The sequence below is a fragment of the Lichenostomus cassidix genome, chromosome 3 (genome assembly GCF_008360975.1).
Source record: "Lichenostomus cassidix isolate B80296 chromosome 3, HeHo_3.0, whole genome shotgun sequence".
In the NCBI taxonomy this organism is placed as follows: domain Eukaryota; kingdom Metazoa; phylum Chordata; class Aves; order Passeriformes; family Meliphagidae; genus Lichenostomus; species Lichenostomus cassidix.
This window is the reverse complement of record NC_139483.1, coordinates 99,671,189-99,693,430: the sequence shown is the minus strand read 5'-3', so window position 1 is coordinate 99,693,430 and position 22,242 is coordinate 99,671,189. Positions and strand designations below refer to the sequence as shown.

At 37.0% G+C, this 22,242-nt stretch overlaps 1 long non-coding RNA gene across 1 annotated transcript; it reads right to left on the bottom strand.

The window, feature by feature from the left end:
• Positions 1 to 16,852: 16,852 nt before the first annotated feature.
• On the bottom strand, positions 16,853 to 22,049 carry LOC146440299 (uncharacterized). The gene is made up of 3 exons (XR_014851396.1): positions 21,789 to 22,049; positions 19,740 to 19,935; positions 16,853 to 17,358 (listed from the first exon to the last, which is right to left on the bottom strand). It is a non-coding gene; the product is annotated as an uncharacterized LOC146440299 (long non-coding RNA).
• Positions 22,050 to 22,242: the final 193 nt, after the last annotated feature.

Sequence of the window (22,242 nt, the reverse complement as noted above, 5' to 3'; positions counted from 1 at the left end):
TTGTTATGTTTTATTACATATATTTTCTACCTCCTCTCTCATTTATTTCTTAACTAAAATGGAGAAGAGCATTGTTACACTGTACTTTCATGTGTCAGATGAAAAGTGACAAAAGACATAACTACATGTTGTGGTTTAATCACAGTCAGCAACTAAGCACTACATTCACTCTATCCCCTCCCCTGCGGTACTGGGGAGAGAATCAGGATTGCAGAAGTGAGAAAGCCCATGGGTTGAGATAAGAAGAGTTTACTAACTGGGGGGGAATTAAATAAAATAATAATAAATTACAAAGAAAAGGAAAGTAGCAGGAGGAGAGAAATAAACCCCAAGAAGGACATAGAATGCAAACAAAAATAATTTCTCACCATCAAGCAACTGATGCTTAGCCAGTCTCCAAGCAGTGTCCCCCATGCCAAGCTCCCATCCAGTTCTTTTGCAGAGCAGGATGCTATATGGTGTAGAATATCCATTTGGTTAGTTGGGGTCACCTCCCAATCTTTTGTGCACATCCAGCATACTCACTTGGCAGGGCAGTGGGCTAATTGGGAAAGGCCTTTGCTCTAAGCACTGTGCTATCAACATTATTTCCAGCACAAAACCAAAACATAGCTACTATAGCAAATAAATTCTATCCTAGCTAGCCACCCAAAAAAGAATAAAAAGAATAAATTAATTTGCAAATGACAACTCAAAAAATATTTGAACATTAAACTGAATTATTAGCACATATGTTATATTTAAAAATCTGTCTGCAGTGTAGATCCTGATTAGAATTTGTGGAAGATTACAATCTAGTATTGATATTTTCTTATTCTTTCATTTTTATATTTTTTAAGAACCTTTTCTACTGATACTGAAATTTCTTCAGAATTTTGCTAGGGATCCTCTTTAGCAGTTAGTAACTCCAGTGAAGGAACGTCCCTGAAGACATCTGAGAACACCAGTGTGAAACATTATCTTAAATAATTTTGCCTGTGATATATTTATAGATATTTTGTGCTGATTTAAAACTTTTTACAGGGAAATAACTTTATACTTCTAGTGGGACATAGTTTTGCACATTATCAAAAATATTATGTGCAATATGTTGTTGAACTTGTTAATTTCTGCCCATTAAACTAATTGGAATAATTGTAACAAATTTTGTGGTTTGCCTAGTAAGGAACCTTTTCTAGAATTATAATTATTTAGGAGAATAAGGTCTTTTTTATCCAGGACAGCTTACATAACATATTGGAAAATAATCAAAGTAAAGTGTGATATTAGCACTGCACCTTGAAAACACATTTTAGTTTTTACATCTAATCTTTTTTGATCTTAGGGAAGCTGTGCATAAATATCCCAGTGAGAGAGACAAGATAATAAGCCAAAGCCACCTGTCCAGAAGATGAACTCCAGACTTTCTTCAGACTGTGATCTGATCTTTTGTATTCTGTAAATTGTAAATATTTCTTCTGTTTTCTTATGTTTACAAGACCATAACAAGCCATGTTTGCAACTACTGCTCATTAAAAAATTACAAACAGCAAATTATAGAATTCAGGCTTTAACTATACATGGATTTTTGAGCTGTATTAAAATCACCTGGTTGGATTTCTTATTTTGATATCCCAGTTCATTCAAAGGACTGTATAGGAAGTTGTGTTCTGAATAGCAAGTTTCTGATATTACTCATAAGTTTTTGAATGCTGATGCTTTAGCAGTTGTAGTATTAAGTTAGTTGAATTTAGTAAACTCTGAAAACAATCCTTTATAACTACCTAAACGTCACTGTAATATTTCTCACTAGAACTTTGTAATCAAGTTGCCAAAATAAAATAATATTACGAATTCATCAAGATGTTACAAAATCAACATCACATAGGACATTCCAAATTTTCCCTGTTCTCCCAGTATGCACAATTCTGGGAGCATTACAAAAATCTTAAAAGATGTAAAGTACTACAAATTCCTCTTGATGTTCTCAGAGTACTGAGAGCAATGCTCAAAGGGTTGGTCTCTTGTATTCTACAGTTTGTCAGCAGTGTTACTGGTATTTGGATTTTTATATACTCTATTTATGTCATTTCAATCTGTATTAACATATACAAATTCATTTCTGTGAATGTTTGTGCATGTATAAACACATACAGAAGAGAATGCATAATGAAATTATATACTCTACTTCTGTATTATCTCAGAGATGGTGGGGATTCATATTCTATTTCTAATGAAACAAGCCATAAAAGCCTGCATGAGTTCCTTGGGAATATCATATTTTAAGGAATTATTAAGTGCTAACACAAGAATAGTATGGTTTTTGTTTTGATTTGGGATTTTGGATTTTTGGTTGTGTTTTTTTAGTTTTGTTTTGTTTTGTTTTTTTCATGTTGAGCTGAATATGCAGAGATGGGAGGGACAAGGCACCTCCTGGAGGGTGTGAGAAAAAAGACCTCAGAACTCACTAATGAATGTTGTTTTTTATCTTTAAATCATTCTTATGCAAATTTTATGTAAATTGTATGAAATGCTTGTCTGTGCATGGAAAGAATTGGTATCCATAGAGGAACATAATATTTACAAAAACACTGAAATTAAATCCTTGTTATTTTGAGTTCCTAACAACACAGAATTACTTAATTTTGCTCCTCTATAACCTGTTTCATATCAATGCAAAATACCTGTAAAATTCACAGGCTTACAATTTTTGGTCACTCAGAAGTTAGTATAATTTTTAACCTAGTTTACCTTTATTATTTATACAACATCCATCTTGTACAACCTCATGAAATTGCAGTAGGGCCAAATTTGACCTGGTTGTTCATAGTAAGGGTTTGCTGCACACAATATTTTACCAAGTTTGAAAGCATTTGGAGTGCCCCAATTGAGCTATATATGATATTTAATACTGGAATTTGCTGATATACATGAGTTTAAGGTCAATTTCACTAGGATACATTCAGATATTTCATTTTTATGCTCTTCATGTGTATCAAACCTCAGGAAAATTATGTTCTTGACATGTTTAAAATTCTCTTTAAACTCATGTGTCTGAAAAAAATTTAAAAAAAAATCCCTAAACATGTTTTCACCCACTATTAAAAATATGCATACTTTAAGTTTCACTGCCGGTGAAGTTCTAAAAAGAGAATTAAATTCTTCTACAGGTAACATTAAAAAATATTTACCATTAGAAATCATTTGCATTTTCTATACAAATCATGGAAGAAGAAATTGCACAATTCTGGGAGCATTACAAAAATCTTAAAAGATGTAAGGTACTACAAATTCCTTTTGATGTTCTCAGAGCACTGAGATCAGACATCAAGTAACAAATTATTATTTTAAAACATGTTTTAAAACAGCACAATATTTGTGAACTAAGGGATGTATACTCAGTCCCAGAAATTACCTATGGAATTTTGTATTTAAATTTTTTTCTGCAGCTTGTCATTTTTTCAGTGCCTGAATCTTAAACATCTCTTCCAGAGACACTTAAGAAAGACTTTCTAACTACCACACTCCAATAGTGCAAATACTTCAGAATACCGGGAAAAAAATAGCTAAACCAAATAATACGTGTCTACAAAGACAAATGCAATCATTGCCTGCCATTTCTTGTGTACTGTTTACATGTGGCTCAATAGCTAAAAGATAACAGACATATCAATAATCTCTACTACCTGAAAGCACATGCAAACAGTAAATAGATTTTCTCATCAAGGAAGTGCCGCTGTTGCAAAATTGATCCTTAACCCCACTGAGTTCATATCAAGCTCTGCAATGATACTGGTAGCTTTCCATTTTGCTTTGTTTCCTCACATTCAGGCTTGTAGTTTCGTGTTACTGGATTGACTGTATTTCAGCTATATTTTAGCCTATGTATTACAGACTGCATGGTTTCTTTGTCACTGGTGGCATTTTTGCCTACATTGGGTTTTTTCCTTGGATTGCTTTGCTTTGGTCTTACTGTGACCACAGCCCTAGGCAGATAGAATAAGTACTTCAGAATTTGTCACAGAAGACCTGCTTTATGCATGTTCTGTGAAGCTGTGGTCATCTGCCTCAGAAACAGAGTGCAGCACATTGCCTGTGAATGTCCCACTGCACACACTCATCACAAGAGTTAAAACTGTTATAACTGAAAGATCAGTGGCAGTGACATTATGGTCAACAGACTGTGGATCACCAAAAGCAGCTGCCTGCCATTCCTGTAGGCTTGTGAGAGTACACAGAAAATAAAGCTATGAACTGGAATGGGAATGGGAAGGGGAAGCAAAAGGAAAAGTGGCCATCAAGAGTGTGATAAAAGTTCAAGATGTTTTTCCCTAATTTATGTTCTATAGCAAATTGAATACTGAACAACTGAACAATGGGGATAGCTAGTGTTGAAGAAAATGTGTCTGTGAGAGGAGAAAACAAATATCAGCAAGGTCATGAGGATTGCACACAAACCTGTGAAATGGGATCACGAAAGATTGGTTGTTAAGCTTTTGGAAGGGAACCATAAATCATCATTAGAGATCTTGTATCTTCAATAAGCTATTCTTAAGGGAAAGAGATGAGTTTGAAAAACTATTGCAAGTGTAGATAACTGGTAAAAAAAGGATATATGGGACATGAATGCATATCTTAGACATGCGGGATGCAACTAGGCATGAAAAAGTCAGATTGCAAAAGTAGGTGTAGTACAACTGTGTTTTACTGCCTAGGGAATTAAGGCAGGTACAGCAAAATCAGTAATGGGAGAAGACTGCTTTTGGGAAAGGAATGGTGCTTCCATTTTTTCCAGAGAAAAAGGGAAAACTGAATCTTTGGAGAATTGTAAATACATGCATAAATTTAAAAAATATTTCTTATGTTTTAAAATTCTTAAAATTCTTATGAATTTCACATTTTTCTCTGACTTCTTAAAAATTGTTGTGTTGACTAGTGTAAGTGTTTAGATGACTTCACATCTGAAAAAAAAAGAACAGTTGTATCTGCTAATAAAGATGGTAGATTTGTGCTGCCTTTTAATCCTGTTCATGCGGCACAGAGAAAAAACATTGATCTTAACATTCTGTGCTGTGCAGTAATTGCAGTGGATGAGCAAAAGGAATGAAGCTGAAGGACCTCTCAGCAGATGAGAATAAAAAATGTTGGTTATTTATTGTTCATTACAATGACATTGATCTTTACTGATGAGAAAGTGAAGGAAAAGCCAATGTTCAGGGCCAAAGAAATCTTTTATAAATTGAATAGTGGCAAAATTGCCAGAGTTTTAATAATTTGATTTTTTTTTTTTTCTTCTCTGTGACATTCTGTTTTATTCTTCTGCTTGAGGAAGGTACTTGCCTCTGAATAGCTAAAATGAAGCAATTGATTACTCAATTCCTCATTATTAAACATCTAATAACAAAAGACTGAGACACTTTTCCCTTCATTTTAATTTGTTACAGTTATTAAATGAGGAAGATCCACACATACCTGAGTAATTTCAAGAAGACAATGTTTTTTAAATGGTAATTGTTCATGAGAGAGGAAAAAATAGCATTCAAAATGAAGATATCATTAGGATGTGCATGTGGATCATTCACCTTGCATGTTGTGTGGGTTTTAAGGTTACTTTTGTTTAGTTCTGGCCACAGAACTCAGCAGTACAAAATGTTCTAACAGGTTAATTGCTTCAAAATGCACTTAAGTCTAGTTTCCATGGTTCTCCTACTTACAGTCCAGAAAATACTAAATGTGACAGTACTTGAAACATTGTAAAAAAGAAAAAAGATCACTTCAGATAACTGCAACACAGAAGAGAAGGTAGGCAGAAACTCACTGACTGCCAGATTTTACAGTCCTGAAAAATTTATCTTGATTTTTTAATTGCTCTCTTGTGATGGTTTGGACTTCTTTTGAGGATCATAAAATCAGATAAGAATTTAGCCCAGAAAAGACCTCAGGAAGTCTCCAGCTCAACCTCCTACTCTGGAGATAAGCTCAAAACTCCTGCTCAGGGCTTTATCTGGCTGGGTCTTGAAACTTTCAAGGCAGAGGACTGAGAAATTTGTCAGTGCAAGATCATACCATGGTAGATCATAGAATCACAGAATGTTTTTTGTGGGAAGAAACTTTAAAGATTCCCTAGTTTCAAACCCCCTGCCACGCTGCCCCACCTCTCACTAGACCAGGTTTCTCAAAGCCCCATCCAACCGTGTCCTGAGCACTTCCAAGGATTGGGCATTCACAGCTTCTGTGGGCAGCCTGATCCAGTGCTTAACCATGAATTTCTTCCTTATATATAATGAAAACATGCCCTTTTCCAGTTTGGTGCCGCAAACCCTGGTCCTCTTGCTACGCTAATACAGATGTTTTGTGAAAAGTCCCTCTCCAGCTCCCCTCTAGATAGACCCCCTTTAGGTACTGTAAGGTGCTACATGGCCCTCTCTGGGCTTTCTCTTCTCCAGGCTGAACAGCTTCAATTCTCTCAGCCTGTCTCCATAGCAGAGATGCTCCAGCCCTCTGATCATCTCCAGGCATTTCTCAGGACTCACCCCAACAGATCTGTGTGCTTTTTATGTTCAGGAGCCCCAGACCAGGGCACAGAACTCCAGGTGGGGTCTCACCAGAGCAAAGGGCAGAATCACCTCCCTCAATGTGCTGGCCATGCTTCTTTTGATACAGCCCAAGGTAGGGTTGGCTTTCCGGGCTGTGAGAACCCATTGCTGGTTCATGAAGAACTTCTTTTCCACCAAGAGCCCCACATCTTTCTCCTCAGGGGCTGTTCTCAAACTATTCTCCTCGAAGCCTGCATTTGTGCTTGGAATTGCCCTAATCCAGGTGCAGGACCTTGCACTTGGCCTTTTTGAACTTCATTAAGTTATCATGGGCCCAACTCTAAAGCTTGTCCAGATCTGTCTGGATGGCAGCCCTTCCCTCCCATGTGAGACTGCACCACACAGCTTGGTGTTATCAGTGAACTTGCTGAAGGTGCCCTAGATCCCACTGTCCATGTTACTGACCAAGATGTTAAACAGCTTTTAAAAAATGCCTTGGGACACTGCTGTAAAATCTCTCTTGGGCCTTGTGGTGCTGAAAGTTGATCCTGTTTAACTCTTTAGAAATATTTAACATAGTGTGATGCAAACAGCCAGAGAATTGCTAAAGATTCTCTTTTTACATTTTTTTCACTGACAGATAAACATGCTATAGGTCTTAAAGTAATATTACCAATTATTCACCCTATGTGTTTTGCTAGATAAAAAGTTTGGCAGGCGAAAATATCAGCTCAGAATGCATGGGTAGAATTAAGTAAGCCTAGCAAGAAGGCATTGGGAAACAGAAGTTTCTTCAGAAGTAAAACCTCCAGTATTTCTTTGCAGCTGTATGAACTTTTATTACATTTTAGTCTCCTTTTTTAGTACACAGTATATGAATCAAAGGTCTGCTAAGCAGACATGATATGAATGCTTTACTTCATATTAAAAGGAACCATGTTTTGAAACCATGAAATTGTATAGATATGAAGATGCATGTTTAGATGTGACATTAGGGACATGCTTTAATGGTGGGCTCAGAGGTGTTAGATTACCATTTAGACTCAATGGTCTTAAAAGATCTTTTCCAATATAAATGATTCTCTGATTCTATGTACTGCTGAGTTCTTTGAAAAATCAAACTGTAATAATTTCATACTGGACAACTGGAGATAACATTTTTGTCCAAAGTTAAAATTTTAATTGTGCAACTTCATATGAAGGAAAATCTTCCTGAGGCCTGCTAGAGTCTTTGTCTTCCTACACCCCTGAGAGGAAGTCTTCCTACACCCTTCTTCCTCCACAGCAGTGTTATGGGAGCATATATGCTCACATGCATGTTTTATACTGATATTTCAGTATAGCCTGGGGCTCATAATTCTACATTCCAAGAATGTTTTGAGTAAAATGCATGACAGAGTGGATACAAAATAAGATGCATGACAGAGTGGATACAAAAAGAAGCATTGAAACAAACTTCATTAAAGGGAGAAGCAAGAGCACCATTGGTCCATGAGGGAGATGCACAAGGAGCTGGGGGTGATAGGCAGGGCAGAGACCTGGGCACAGTTCTGCAGGATCTGAGCAGTACCAGGTTGGTGACAGTGACAACTTCTACCTACAGGCACAGAGAAGGCAAGGAAATGAGCCATGTCTTGGGGCCACCCATCAGACAGGTCCAGAGACAGAAAACAATGTGACCTATTGCACTGGTCCAAGATCCATTTTGGAAGATCAGCTGGGACAGCTGAATGCAGGACTGGTCACAGTCCAGATTACTCTAAAGCACATACTTGCTATGTTAGGGTTTTCAATCCTTTCATTAAAGAAAAATAAACATCCCAGGGAGATGGTCAGGACCAGTAAGGTTTGGAAGGGCCCTCAGGCCACTGACAAATGGTTGTCTTGTGAGTGCACATTATGTATGCTGACATCTGACTCAAAAATGACCATCATATCTGGCCAGGTGAGAAAGTAGCCTTGTTGAAATATATCCATATTTCTAAAGGTTTTCAAATTTTATGAAAACATTGGAATTGAGGTGAAGATAAACAGTGATGCTAGTTATGATATTTGCTAACTTCAGGATACCAAACCTGCAAATATTTATTTCCTGACATTGATAACTTAAGATAATATTTAAATGAAATAAAGCTTCTTTTTCTTCTTTTCCTCTTTTCTTTTTTACCACATCATTTCCCTGCATCCCCTTCTACCATTCCCCCCCATCTTGAGTTCTGTAGGCAATTAAGTTTTGAAACTGAAAAAAACAAGGGAAAGGAAATTACAGCCTCTAGGAACCAGCTGTGATCTTCACATCACCTGCAAATACAAGACAAGAAATGTGTCCAAGAAGAAGGCATTTGATTTTATAAAATCTCTGATTCTTGTTTTTAAAGAAACAACTAAAACTACTGAGCACTTCACACCTTTATTCTGTTTTATGTGTCCCTTTATGTGAGGCTGAGGAGTGTCAGATGAGAGAAAAAGAACTTCTTTAATCTTCAGGAAAAAGATGCAGAGAGGGAGGGTGGTGGATTGACCTTCACTGGTCTCCAGGTGCCCACCAACCCACTCTATCACTTCCCCACCTCAACAGGATGGAAGAGAAAAATATGATGACATGTTTGTAGGTCAAGATAGGGACAGGGAGACCACTTACCAATTACCATCATAGACAAAACAAAATCAGTTTGGGGAAATCAATTTCTTACCAGTCAAACAGAACAAGATATGGAGAAATAAGAACAAATTTAAAAAACTGCATCTCACCCCTGCTTTCTTCATAGGCTCAAGTTCCCTCTTGACTTTTCTACCACCTTCTCCCAAGCAGCACAGGGGACAGGCTGTGGCCATTGCAATCAGTTCATCACATGTTTTTGCTGCTCCTTTCTTCTCATGTTCTTCCTTTTTTCCCAGTGTAGAGTCTCTCCCATGTGAGATAGTCCTTCATGGTTTTCTCCAACATGAGTCCTTCCCATGGCCTCCAGCTCTTTGGGAACTGTTCCAGTGTGTGTTCTTTCCATGATGTGCAGTCCTTCAGGAGCTGACTGCTCCAGAGTGGTCACGCACAGGAAATGAAGTCCTGTCAGGAGATCTGCTGTAGCATGGACTCCTATCCATGGGCCACAGGTCCTCTCAGAAGCCTGTTCCCATGCAAGCTTTCCATGGTGTAACACCTTCCTGCAGGCTACAACCTGCTTCAGCCTGGAGTCCTTCATGGTCAGCAGCAGCACAACCTGTGTCACCATGAGCTGCAGAGAAGTCTCTGCTCTGGTACCTGGAGCAATTCTTCCCCCTCCTGCACTGACCTTGGTGTCTTCAGAGTTGTTTCTCTCATGTATTCTCTCTTTTTCTCTCAGCTGCTGCAAAGGTATTTAACAGTTTCTTAAGTATGTTATCACAGAGACACTACCAGTGTCTCTGACTGGCTCATCTCTGGCCACCATCAGGCCCATCTTGCAGTCAGCTGGAAGTGTCTCTGTCCAGCATGGAGGCATCTTCTCACAGATGTCATAATCTTCTCACAGATTTTGGCATCTTCTCACAGAAGTCACCTCTGTAGTTTCCCACCATGAAAAACTTGCCATGTAAAGACAATAGAGATATTATCCCAATAAAAATATTAAAAATGGATGACTCATAGTATTTCTGGAGGGCCTTTCATAAATCTAAATAATTGCAATTAACAAATATTTCACTTTCTTAAAACTCTTGCTAACATTTATGGTTCCCTATATTCCATATTTTCCTGAAGTATATTTTTTGGTAGTGAAACTAATTTATAATGCTTTTTTCCCTGTTCTTTTATTTACAGCATTTCCTGTTTCAAGCTTTTCTCATATGGAATATCCTCAGTGGTGAAACAAATTCTGTTAGACAAAGAGTAATACCATTGATCACTATCTACACAGAGCCTAAACTGATTAAAAAAAGAGTGGAACTGTACCCTAGAAACCATTTATATTTGTTTGAATTAGTGATGTAGGAGACTTATTTTGGTGTTGATGAACCGTATCACCTCAGAATAATTTGTAATAAAAGATTTTGACTGATGTTAAGTGTGTGGATGAAATAAACAGATAATGTTTCCTAGAAGAAAAGATCAAGATGTCAAGAGAAAAACAGAAAAAAAACAAGAAACCAAATGTACCATACAGGAATATTAACAGACTAGTAAAAATTCAAATCTTAATCTTTGTGCACATGGTATTTGCAGAAACACCTCAGGAAAAACACATCAGTCTTCACTGCTGCCTAACCTATGCTCAGTACCCAGAATGGCGACACTGAAACTAAATCAGATTTTCCAAGCTTTGCTTAGCCCTCCTTTTCAATGTCAAGCAGTGCCTTCTGTTACAAAACAGATCCTGTTACTGTCTCAGCTCAGAACAGGCAAAGAAGGAAGACACATCTTGCAGGAAAAGTGCATTCAGATTGTCTTTCTCTAGAAATGTGTTCTAGTTTAGCTGGCTTCAAACCAGTGGGTTTCCTGATGTTGGCATTCCATACCCCACACAGACATGCACACTTACAGAAACATTCTACATTAAAATGAAAGGTTGCATAAACCATGTCAGACTTATCAGAATGAAGACTGCTTTTGCTCATTCCTGTTCTGTAGCATACCTGTTTCTGTGGCTGTGGCTCTAATTTTGTAGACAAATTTCAAGACTGATACATTTAATTATATTTTTTCCATTTTAAAATGCATTTTATAATAAATGACATTCCTATAGAGTGTAACAATGTATGAATGAATCTTTCTCTTCTCCCTGCGATTTATGATATATTGTTAATCACCAAATGTTACTATTTGCCACAAGATTGGCATGCCAAATAGACCTAGTTTGGGAATTTTTTTTCTGAAAGATATTAATTTTTAATCAAGCATAAAGAATATCAGCCTGGAGAGTTAAATTATTGAAAAAGCTATAAGCAACTGACAATGGAACATTTTATTGCTAAATACCAAGAAGGTCTCATAGGCAGCCTGTGATAAACATGAATCCTTCAGGATATACAAAGCAAGCCTGAGAAACAGGTTGACAAGACTGAGGTTGATAAAGAGTGAGTTATAAAAGTGATAAAGAGTGAATCAAGCTAAAAGAATATGATAACATTCTCCTAACTACCCTCAAACAATAAGAATTAAAAAATGGAAGTAGAAATGAGATTTTTTTAGCATAATGCTTTAAGAAAAACATAGTAATCCTCTGGTAAAAGACCTGAAATAAAATTACTATATTGAAAAGCAATTATTTGTATATATGTGATGAAAAATTTTAAAAATTCAAGACAATTTATGGGATTAGACACTTAACATAATTTTAGGATTACTTTAAAGAAAGTAATGGAGACACGACATAAAAAAAGAAGTTATACAAAATTATTTCAGTAATAAATAGGCTTTCTTAGAAATTAATGAGATTTTTAATTGACTTCCAAAAAATCAAGATAAAATTCCCAGTGGAAAACTTAATAAGATCATTGCTTTCACTACAATGTATCTGACATCCAGGTATTTGAAGAGCTGAACCCCCTTAGCACTTGACTGTTTTTCATGGATTCTGTGACACTTGGACATGTGATTGCAAAGTTAATGTGACAGGAATAGGTGGGGGTGCACCAGCTTCTGAGCCATACTTGCTTTAGAGCAATAATGTTCACCTAAAAAAAGTGTTCTCATATCTTGGTTCATCTAAAATTGCAAGACTTATTGCAACTCATCAGCAGATCAAGTGGACACTTCCTCAAACCATCAGTTTGTGGACAACAGAATTCATAAACATTCAAGTGCATGAGACAGTTGAAAACCTCTGTGCATATTTCAGCTTGTTTTTCCTTATTCAAACAAACCTTCTTGACTCCATATCAATTTCTTGCTGTGTTGATGGTTCCAAACTGGAAGTGTGGTATTTCTCTCTCTGCCAACTTGGAGCCTTTGCCATTTGTCTAACAAGCTCTCTGTTCCTGATATAATTTCTTTTTCTTTTCTCTCTTCTCCATCAATTGTCAGTGAGACACCCTTATTTTACAAACAAACAAACAAACAAAAAACCAAACCAAACCAAAACAAAAAACCCCCATCTGCTTTATCAGAAAAGCACAAGTATTGTTATAATCCATTAAAACATAGATATTCTAGTTACAGAATCACAGAATCATTTCGGTTGTAAAAGACCTCTCAGATCATTGGTTCCAACCTTTGACCAATCACCACCACTAAGTGCCACATCCAGTAATTTCTTGAACACTTCCAGTGATGGTGACTCCAGCATCTGCCTTGGCAGCCAATTCCCGTTCTCAGCAACCCTTTCACTGAAGGAATTCTTCCTTATGTCTAAGGTGAACCTCCCTTAGTACAGCTTGAGGCCATTCACTCTTGTGACATCACTTGATGTGAGGAGAAGAGCCTTGCCTCTTTTCAGGGAGTTGCAGAGTGATAAAGGCTCCCCTGAGCCTCCTTTCCTCCAGGCTGAACACCCCCAGCTCCCTCAGCCACTCCTCAGACCTGTGCTCCAGACCCTTCCCCAGCTCCACTGCCCTTCTCTGGAGCCTCTGCAGCCCCTCAATGTCCTGCTGGTTGTGAGTGGCCCAGAACTGGACACAGGACTGGAGGTGTGGCTTCACCACGCTGTACAGGGGATGATCCTGCCTTGGTCCTGCTGGCCACACTATGCTGATACAGGCCAGGACGTCACTGACCTTCCTGGCCACCTGGACACATGCTGGCTCATTTGCAGCTGCTGTTGACCAGTGTCCCAAGTCCTTTTCCACTGGATCACCTTCCAGACACTCTTGCCCAAACCTGTGGCACTGCAAGGGGGTTTTTGTAGCTAACATGTGTGGGGGGCTGTGTTATATTAAACAAAGACTCTCAAATTTGTTTAAGTACTAGATGTGCAAGGATTTTGTCTGTGTGTCACATTCAAAATGCAATGTGTAGTCTAAAGTATAAAAAGATAAAAAATTCCCAGTCTGAAATACAAATTATATATCTGAAATGATTCCCAAAATTGTGCCAATGGAAGCTGCTTTTTTCTTTTTTAATTTCTTCTCTTTTTTTTCCTCTAAAACCAATTAAATTTTAATATGAAAACCCCTATAGATCTTTATTTGACTCATAATTTTCTGTTTCATCCGTTGGCTAAAGGTGAAAATATAATTTTCCTCCTACTCATCAAAAGTTTACAGGTGAATATTAAAGAACATTTATATTTTCAAAATGTCATTAAGGATTGCAGAAATTAAACCCATTCTGAGGAAGGGCTATCTCAGAACATTTAGTGTTATCTTGCCACACTTTGAGTAAAATTATTATGCTTTTTCTGTCCTCAGAAGTAAAATAGAGAAATATTTCTTCTCTCAGGCTCACCTAATCATGCAACTTTTGTTTATTTTATCTCAGCCAGGCCTCTGTTCTTTGCTGCAACTACTGAATTAAATGTGCTGCTGTGAAATAACCATTCCCTCTTTTAAGCTGTGTTTTATTATTTTAATGCTTGACTTTGCAGACCCTAAATAAAAGTTCTTGCTTTTGAGGCCAAAAATGAACATGTCCATATTTTAATGATTTAATTTAAATGTAAATGCCAATTTTGAGTACAAATATATTTACTTCCTAGGCCTGATCAGGTCCACATATAAGAAAAAGCAAAAGGGAGTATGTTTTCCTCTGGAAGAAGAATCTGCAAAACGAAAAAGTAAAGTTCCTAACAATTTGTATATTTCTTTTAAATTATTTTAGAAAATGAGCAAAAATATGTTAATAAATTAGTTCATAAGGACAAACCTGTAACTGCTTACTATTTCTGTCAACTTTAGTAATATTTCCAGCTCAGACCATTTGAAATCTGTTCACAGTATTTCTTTAATTCTACAAATATAAGTATTTTATACTTCAGGTGAACCATTCAAAACACACAGAGAACTGCTGGAGGGTATGGACTAAAGCTTATTTTGTTATTGTGAATTGGTACATTGTACCTCAAACTCAGCTGTTTCTTTGTACTTCTAAGCATTCAGGCATACTTATGTCAGATTGCACAATGCTTTGTCCAAAAAAGCCTTTGAATTTGTGATAAGCTATAGAGTAAAAAAAAAAAAAAAATCTTAATCATAACCACCTAAATACTTGGCCATTCTAATCAAAACCTTTACCTAGGTAACGTGAAAACAAACAGAAATGCAAACTGCACACTTTGCAACCCTTTAAATTTATACTGATAAAAAGAAATACATATTTATGTAAACTGTTAAATCACAAACAAAGCATCTGAAGGAATATTGTCCTAGATAACAATTGTCACTACAGATAGAAGGCTACTTTTTTAACCTTTACATATCTGATATTACCAGATGACCAAACATTGATTAGAATGCATTATTTTTTAAATCCTTTTCATATCTGAAATAGTTTTTCCTGGAGGTTTCTCTTTCCTTAGAATTTCCTTGGAAAATCAGTATTGCGATGCTGGTTTTAGAGTGACATTATAATCTGGAAAGTGACTGTCACCTTCTTAATCAATAAATCTACTCTTCAACTCTTATCTGCCCAGTGACAAGAATGAATTTTAAAAACTTTTTTAGCCCTGCTGTGCTAACAGACTTTATGTGTGATGGATTGGATTTTTGTCTCATGGTGTCCATCAGCTGAATTATTTCCTAAGTTTTGCCTCCAAAAACAAGCTCCAGTTGACTATATCTGTGCAAGCCCAACTACTTCAATTACTAGGTTTGTAGATGGATTCTGACAGGATTCTTAAAAATGCGCTTTTCAAAGAGTATCACACTTTATCTAATGGAAAATTTTGTGCTGGGTGTAGACTACTAAAATATGTATTATGTGTCCATACCATTTTACTTGGTGCTTAGCTTATTATTCTTGTAGCATCATGAGCTTTTCTGTCTGCCAGAAAAAACAAACATGCTAATATCCAATGGAAAAAAGTGCAATTTCTGACTTAATTTTAAGGTTCCAAAGAGAATAAACATTCATTTAAATAGTTTATAAGTCTGAATGGTTACTCCACCACAATTCTTTATTATTAGCATTAGCATTAGCGTTGAATTTTCTGCCTTTTTTAACAGAGGTACAATCTACTTCAGGTGAGAAATAATGCTGGGAAATTCTAAAATCTCTGACAAAAAATCACTGAATAGCTTGGGTTGGAAGGTACCTTTGAAGGTCACCTAGTCCAACAATCCTGCAGTGAGCAAGGACTCCTTCAACTAGATCAGGCTGCTGAGAGTCCCATCCAACCTGACCTTACATAATGTCCTTCCTTCCTTCCTTCCTTCCTGCCTTCCTGCCTGCCTGCCTTCCTGCCTTCCTGCCTTCCTGCCTTCCTTCCTGCCTTCCTTCCTGCCTGCCTTCCTTCCTGCCTTCCTGCCTTCCTGCCTTCCTGCCTGCCTGCCTTCCTGCCTGCCTGCCTTCCTTCGTCCCTCCCTCCCTCCCTTTCTTTTTGTGTGTGTTTGCACTTGTTTGTTTTGTTTTAAAATAAGTAATTAAAAGGTATAGCTTTAATTTCTTCTTTTTAATTTATCCCCTACTTTCAGGTTTTTTTACATTTTTTCCTGTTTCTCCAATGGTGCTTTTCTTTCCTGGTCTGCTGCCACAAGTGGCAAAAAACCCCAAAAAATGTGTGAAGTAACATTTTGATGCTCTAATGGTAAGAACCATTATTCTTACAGTGAAACATCAGCTGTCTCCAAATAGGTGCAAAATTATCTAGTTACTAGTAACTGCCTTAGTGGTGAGTAGGAAAGCTGCACGTTGTGAAAGGGGACCAGGATCCAGGTCTAGACAGGCTGAGAAGCTGTGCAGACTGAGCCTTGAATATGCATGAACTTCTGAATCTAGGCAGAGTGGGCAGTGTGTGTGTTTTCTAGTGAACCTCAATCCTGGCTGCTTGGACAGGAGGAAGATTAATTGGCCATCTGTACATATATTTTATCTGACTTTTGACAGTGTGTGTTTCTGTCTGTCTCTTTCTCTGTCTGTCTGGGATACACACTCAGCCTTGCTAGTGGCTAAAAATGCAAACAAGAACATGAGCCAGGAAAACAGACATGCCCAGATGGGCTCCAGCACACAGGGAGAAGGAATTGCCAGGTCCAGGTGTCTGGGGAATTTGGCAGCTACCCATAACATTCTTCACAGTGTAAGGTTTTCTCTGCCACAGTGATATGAATTTCGGAGAAAAGTTAAAATTAAGCTCTCTGATAGAATAAGAAGTATGTAGAACACACAAATATGTGTGTGACTCACACTCAGAACTGTTCATATAAACTTAGGGCTAAAAAAACCTTTCAAAATGAAGTGTTTTTAAAAGTCCATTTTTATTTTTGGTTGTTTTGCAAGGTTTAAAAATGATCTGTTACTGCATGGTTACAGAACTGGTTTATGGTTTTTATAGAAACTTGTCAAGAGTGTAAGAGGTCTACTTTAACACCACCAGTTCCAGTGTTGAGAGAGAATTATAGCAGCTTTTTGTTTCCAGGATGAAACTGTAGTCTCTAAAAGAAGGGGTCTAAATTCTCTGTTTCAAAGTCAGTCCCTTTTTGTGGTGATCAAAAAAACATTAGTTTCCTGTCTAATTCAAGTGTTACTTTACAAAGTATTTTAAAGTTCCTTTATAAATCTTTTTCAAAAGTTCATATGAAAAGAGAGGAAGAGGCAAGCAAAACAGATATAAAGATATACAGTAACATCAAGGAAGTGATCTAAAAATAATTTGACAATTGCACTCCATTTTCAGCTTCCAACTTTTATGTGTGCATTGTCTTCACCTAGAAAAGGATATGGACCTTGGAGATATTGAGCAGGATGTTAAAACTGAGTCCAATGTTTGCCAGGGAACTAAAGAGAAAAAAAAAACCAAACCAACTTTAAGAGAACATAGATCAGAATGATAATAACAAAAAAAAAAAAAAAAAAGTATTATTGAGTCAGACTAATGAGATGGCTGAACCTGCTGGTTCACTGCTACCAGGTCATTAGGACAAGTTCACTGTTCAAATGAATGAGAAAACTTTTATACTGAAAACACCTTCAACTTGAGTATTATAAAATGACAGGCTTGCCATAAATGAGAAACCATCATCCAAGAATTATATTGAACCATGATTGCCTCGAGGGAAACAGATTCTAGTACAGACAACAGTCCTGAGGACAAAACTCATCATCAGAAAAAAGTTCATTAATTTGATCTTTTGTTCATTTGTTTGTTTGTTAAATTAACAGTAGTTGGTAGAGAAAATTTCTGTTTTCCTTTCACTGCAATAATGTTAGTTCCAAAACCTGACACAAAACACTGAGAGAATTCTGGGGATTGTTACAAATTTACCTGTAAACTATAGCTAACAGCAAGACCTTTGCAGTCATGGCAATAATGTAGACACAGAGTTTATTGGTATGATATCATACAGAAAAAACAGTTTTTCATACAGAACATCTTATGTTCTGGCAACTGATGGCACATCTTTATATGTGTCTAATAGGACTTTTGCCTTCTTTGAAATACAAAGAATGTATTCTGGGTTGTTCTTAGAGTGAGATTGGCTGAAATAGCAGTGAGGTCATAATTATTGCATATAAATGTAAATATCTAAGAAATTCTGACTTATTCTGTCCTTTTTTCAACAAAATGTGTGTGTGTGAGTGGAAGCACCAAATAAATGTTGGTTAAATATGTGGTAAAAGTGTAAGTGGATGAAAGAGGTGTTAAGTTTATAAATGCATATAACACCTCTACTCAAGGTTTTGACTTGTATCCTTTAATCTCTCCATTAAAAGGCAAACTAACAGTGCAAAATTTTTAGTGACATGACACCTATAGTCATATCCCAATTTCCCATGACAGTGCTTTTTCAGTGCATTAACTTTACAGAGACTTGGGGTTTTGCAAAACAACAATTTTGATTACAGGAAATATCAATGCTTCTCAGAAGCTGGAATAGTAAAATCAACATATTATTTCCTGCTCTGTTGGGACTGCCTTTGAACCCAGCATAGACTAACACAATCACGACTAATTTTCAATAGATGTTTTCAGCTGTTACAGTTTGAATTCTACTTAATCTAAGACTTCTGGTTTTTGACATCAGTCCTTGGCCCTGAATGGCAGCAATTTATTTTATAGTAAGCAATATTCCTTTTTTCCAAAATGGAAAGAGCTCAGAATTTAAAGGATAAAGAAGACATGGATAAATTTATTCTTTTCTCCTGGCCCATACATCCTGCAAAAGCAATCAGTTATCACAAAAAATTATCAAGTTATACCTTATCTACAGAATGGAGAGCACTATATCATTCCTTCTCAGGATCCATGAAAAGTAGGCTGCAACTCTAACAGCAACCATGTTTACTACAAGAGGCTCAAGTAAACTGTTTGCCTTGTTTCCCCATGTCCAAGACTATATGAGTTACTGTCCAGAGTACGTGTCCCTCTCCTTGGAAGAGAAAGGGAGAATGAATTAAATATCTCATTTTTTTAGAGCTAAATTTAGGTGTGATGAATCCCCATTCAATAATTTTGATACAATCCATATGGCAAAATTGTTTTAGAAACCAAAACAGAGTCCTAAATGTCCTGTCCTACAACCCTTTGCTGAACTTGTAGGACAAAGAATCATAATTATTTGCATACCTCTTCTGTAAAGTCTTAACGATTATTTCAAATACACTGTCGTGATGCATTATTTTATAAAATTTTTTTAACCTTAGGAAAGTAAAGAAAATGGATAAACAATTTTGTGACTAATATCCAAACCCGAATATAAACAGTGGGCTTTTGCCTTAATATATCTTATTTTAATTTAGATGGACATATACAGTAGTGTTAAAAAACTACAAACACTGCTATAGCATGTTATTAACTTTGTCAGAACAATTGTCCCCTCAGAGGGAATAAGAAAATCTATTTCTTTCATAAAGAGAACCCATCTTGAATCTGAAAATGCTAGCCCAGCCAGCTACCTTGCAGTTTTACAGCTGAAATTAGAAAATAAATCAATATATCATCCTTCAACTGTCAAGTGTATTGTAGACATCTATAATGAGCATCTACTCAAAAGAACAATATTATTCTACTTCATTTCTATTAATGACATTTACTTTGGCAATAAAATAAGAATTGCAAATCTTTTGTCAAAGAAGACAGAAATAAAGGATTGTGGTCTCCATTGAAAACATATTAGACAAATCCAGGAAAGGCCCCTTTGACCAATGAATTAACATACCTGTAAACTCCAATGTTCAAAAAGAGTCTTGAAATCTATCTTTATCAGACTTGCTGCTAAGACCAAAAATCAATCCACCCAAGAGATGAACATTGCTTTTTGCAAGAGATGCTGCGCCGCTTTGAGCCATGGCATGTCATAAAGGTCTCACAATGTGGAGAGATTAGGTCAGTTCAGAAGTACAGGTGGGGTGAACCTGAAAGAAAACACTTTCCTTAAATAGATAAATAAATTAATAAATTCATTAATCCAACGATAGTTTTACCAGTGCCTTTTTATTTCCAACACTGACATTTGTTTTCTTTAAGGTATGGGGTTGTGCTGGTACTTTCTTTTTGTTTGGTTTTGGTTTTAGGGTTTTTTTGGTATGATACCTGGGATAAGGAGATGGCAGATAATTTAAAGGTAGATAACTTACCTGGGACTAATCTATGAAATGCACTGTACAATTTATGTGCACCCAGTGCATGCAAATGTAAGGCTGGGGAAAGAGGGGGTTGGGTGGTTTTGTTGAGGGGTGAGAGTTGATGTAGCTGCATCCACAGTGCACTTCTGTATGTATGTGTTGTGGTTTAACCTGGCAGGCAGCTAAAAACCACACAGCCATTCATTCATTCCCTTATGGTGGAGTAGGGGAGGGAATTGCAAAAAGGAAAAACTTGTGGTTGAGAAAAATACAATTGGATAGGACAGAAAAGAAAGAAAAAATAATAATGATAAAAGAATATGCAAAACAAGAGATGCACAATAATGTTGCCCATCGCAGGCTGCCAGATGCTCAGTCCAGCTCTGAGCAGTGGCTGCCACACCCTGGCCAACCTCCCAGAGGTGTTTTTGTTCAGCATGACAGCACATAGCATGGAATATCCCTTTGGTCAGTCTGGGTCAGCTGCCCCAACTGTGTCCCCCACAGCTGCTTGTGGACCCCTGGCAGGATGGCTGGCAGTATGAGAAGCTGAAAACCCCTTGACTTGGTGTAAGTTAAACATCAGTATATTATCAATAGATTCACATCCTGATTATCTAAAGCATAGCACTATACAAGCTACTAGGAAGAAATTTATCTCTATCCCAGTGAAAAGCAGGACAGTATACATCCAAATTTCTGTTCATAGAAAAGAGCGAAGTGTCCTTCAATGTCCCTCTAATGCACAGATTCTTCAGATCCTAAGCGACCTGGACAGAAAAGAAGGAGAGATTGTTATAGTTATACAGAATATCTCTGTGCAAGAGATATATTGCGGGTTTTGGTTTGGGTGGGTTTTGGGGTTTTTTTCTCATCAAATGCTTGTTTATTCTGCTCGTCATTAAAAGTGATACTATTCTACAAGAATCACCTGATTCCACAATACCTATTTTGCTAAAGATCTACAAGAATTTCTTCTGCAAATGGTGTAACTAGACACATAGCAAAGAAGCTGTGTTGCTTGGATTCTGATTAGACCTTTGTTCTGATGGAGATCTGCTTGTTCACCATTTTGTCATTGAGGCAAATACAGTCAAGGTAGCATCCCCAATAGTGCATTTCTTTGCTGAAGTGCCCAAATCCTTAGAAATCTCAGTTATGGATGAAGAGTCGTGTTGTCCTCTGAAATTGCCTAGGTCTCTCAGTATAAAAAGAAAAAATATGCACAATGCTCAAGAGGGTTTAATCTCTCTTCAGGTTTCAGTGTCATGTCTTCATCTGTCAGTTTTTCTCCTTGGGCATGTGGGTTAAACACAAACTTGAGTAGTAAAATATTTGTTTTATGCATCACAGATAGTTGAGTGGCTGTACTTTTAAGAAATCACCACCACTGGTGAAAAACAAAGTGCTTGAAATCCATGAGAAATAGTGAAGATAGATATACAACAAATGATAGAAGAAAAAGATACTGGGAACAAAAAACCACAAAACCCCTAAAAAGCTGCCCCAATGACCCAAACAAACAACAACAACAAAGCCAAAAATCAACCTCCCCCAAAAAACCAATCCCCTCCAAACACCACAAAACATTCAAGATGCAAAATAATTGGTGCAAATAAAGAAAAAAATAATAAATAATTCACCACAGTGGTGAAATGTTCTCCCATGTGGTGGTTATGAAGAACTCAGAGACATTGTAATGTCCTGAATGCAGGCAGACAACAGAAGCTGAGGCATAAAATAACCAGTAATCCTACTGATATGCCACCGAACTGTTCTCCACTTCTGAAAATTTTAAGGCCATGCATTTATGCCTATAGAAAGAGATAGATATAGGTAAACAAACAAACAAACACACACATTTATTTTGGCTTATAGTCTGTAGTAATGTGGTTTTTTAGGATTCCATGTGGCTTCCTTTGTTCCCCTGCCCTGTATGCTATTGGTCCATTTTGAAATATGCACCCTGCTGCATCCGAAATCTATTGGTGGGTTCCCTATGCCTGTCTTCCCTTCAGACCTTCTGGGACTGGCTCTAGGGGAGACAGTCCCTCCCCTTCCTTTCCCTTTATAAGCCAATGTCTGGATCAGCTTAAG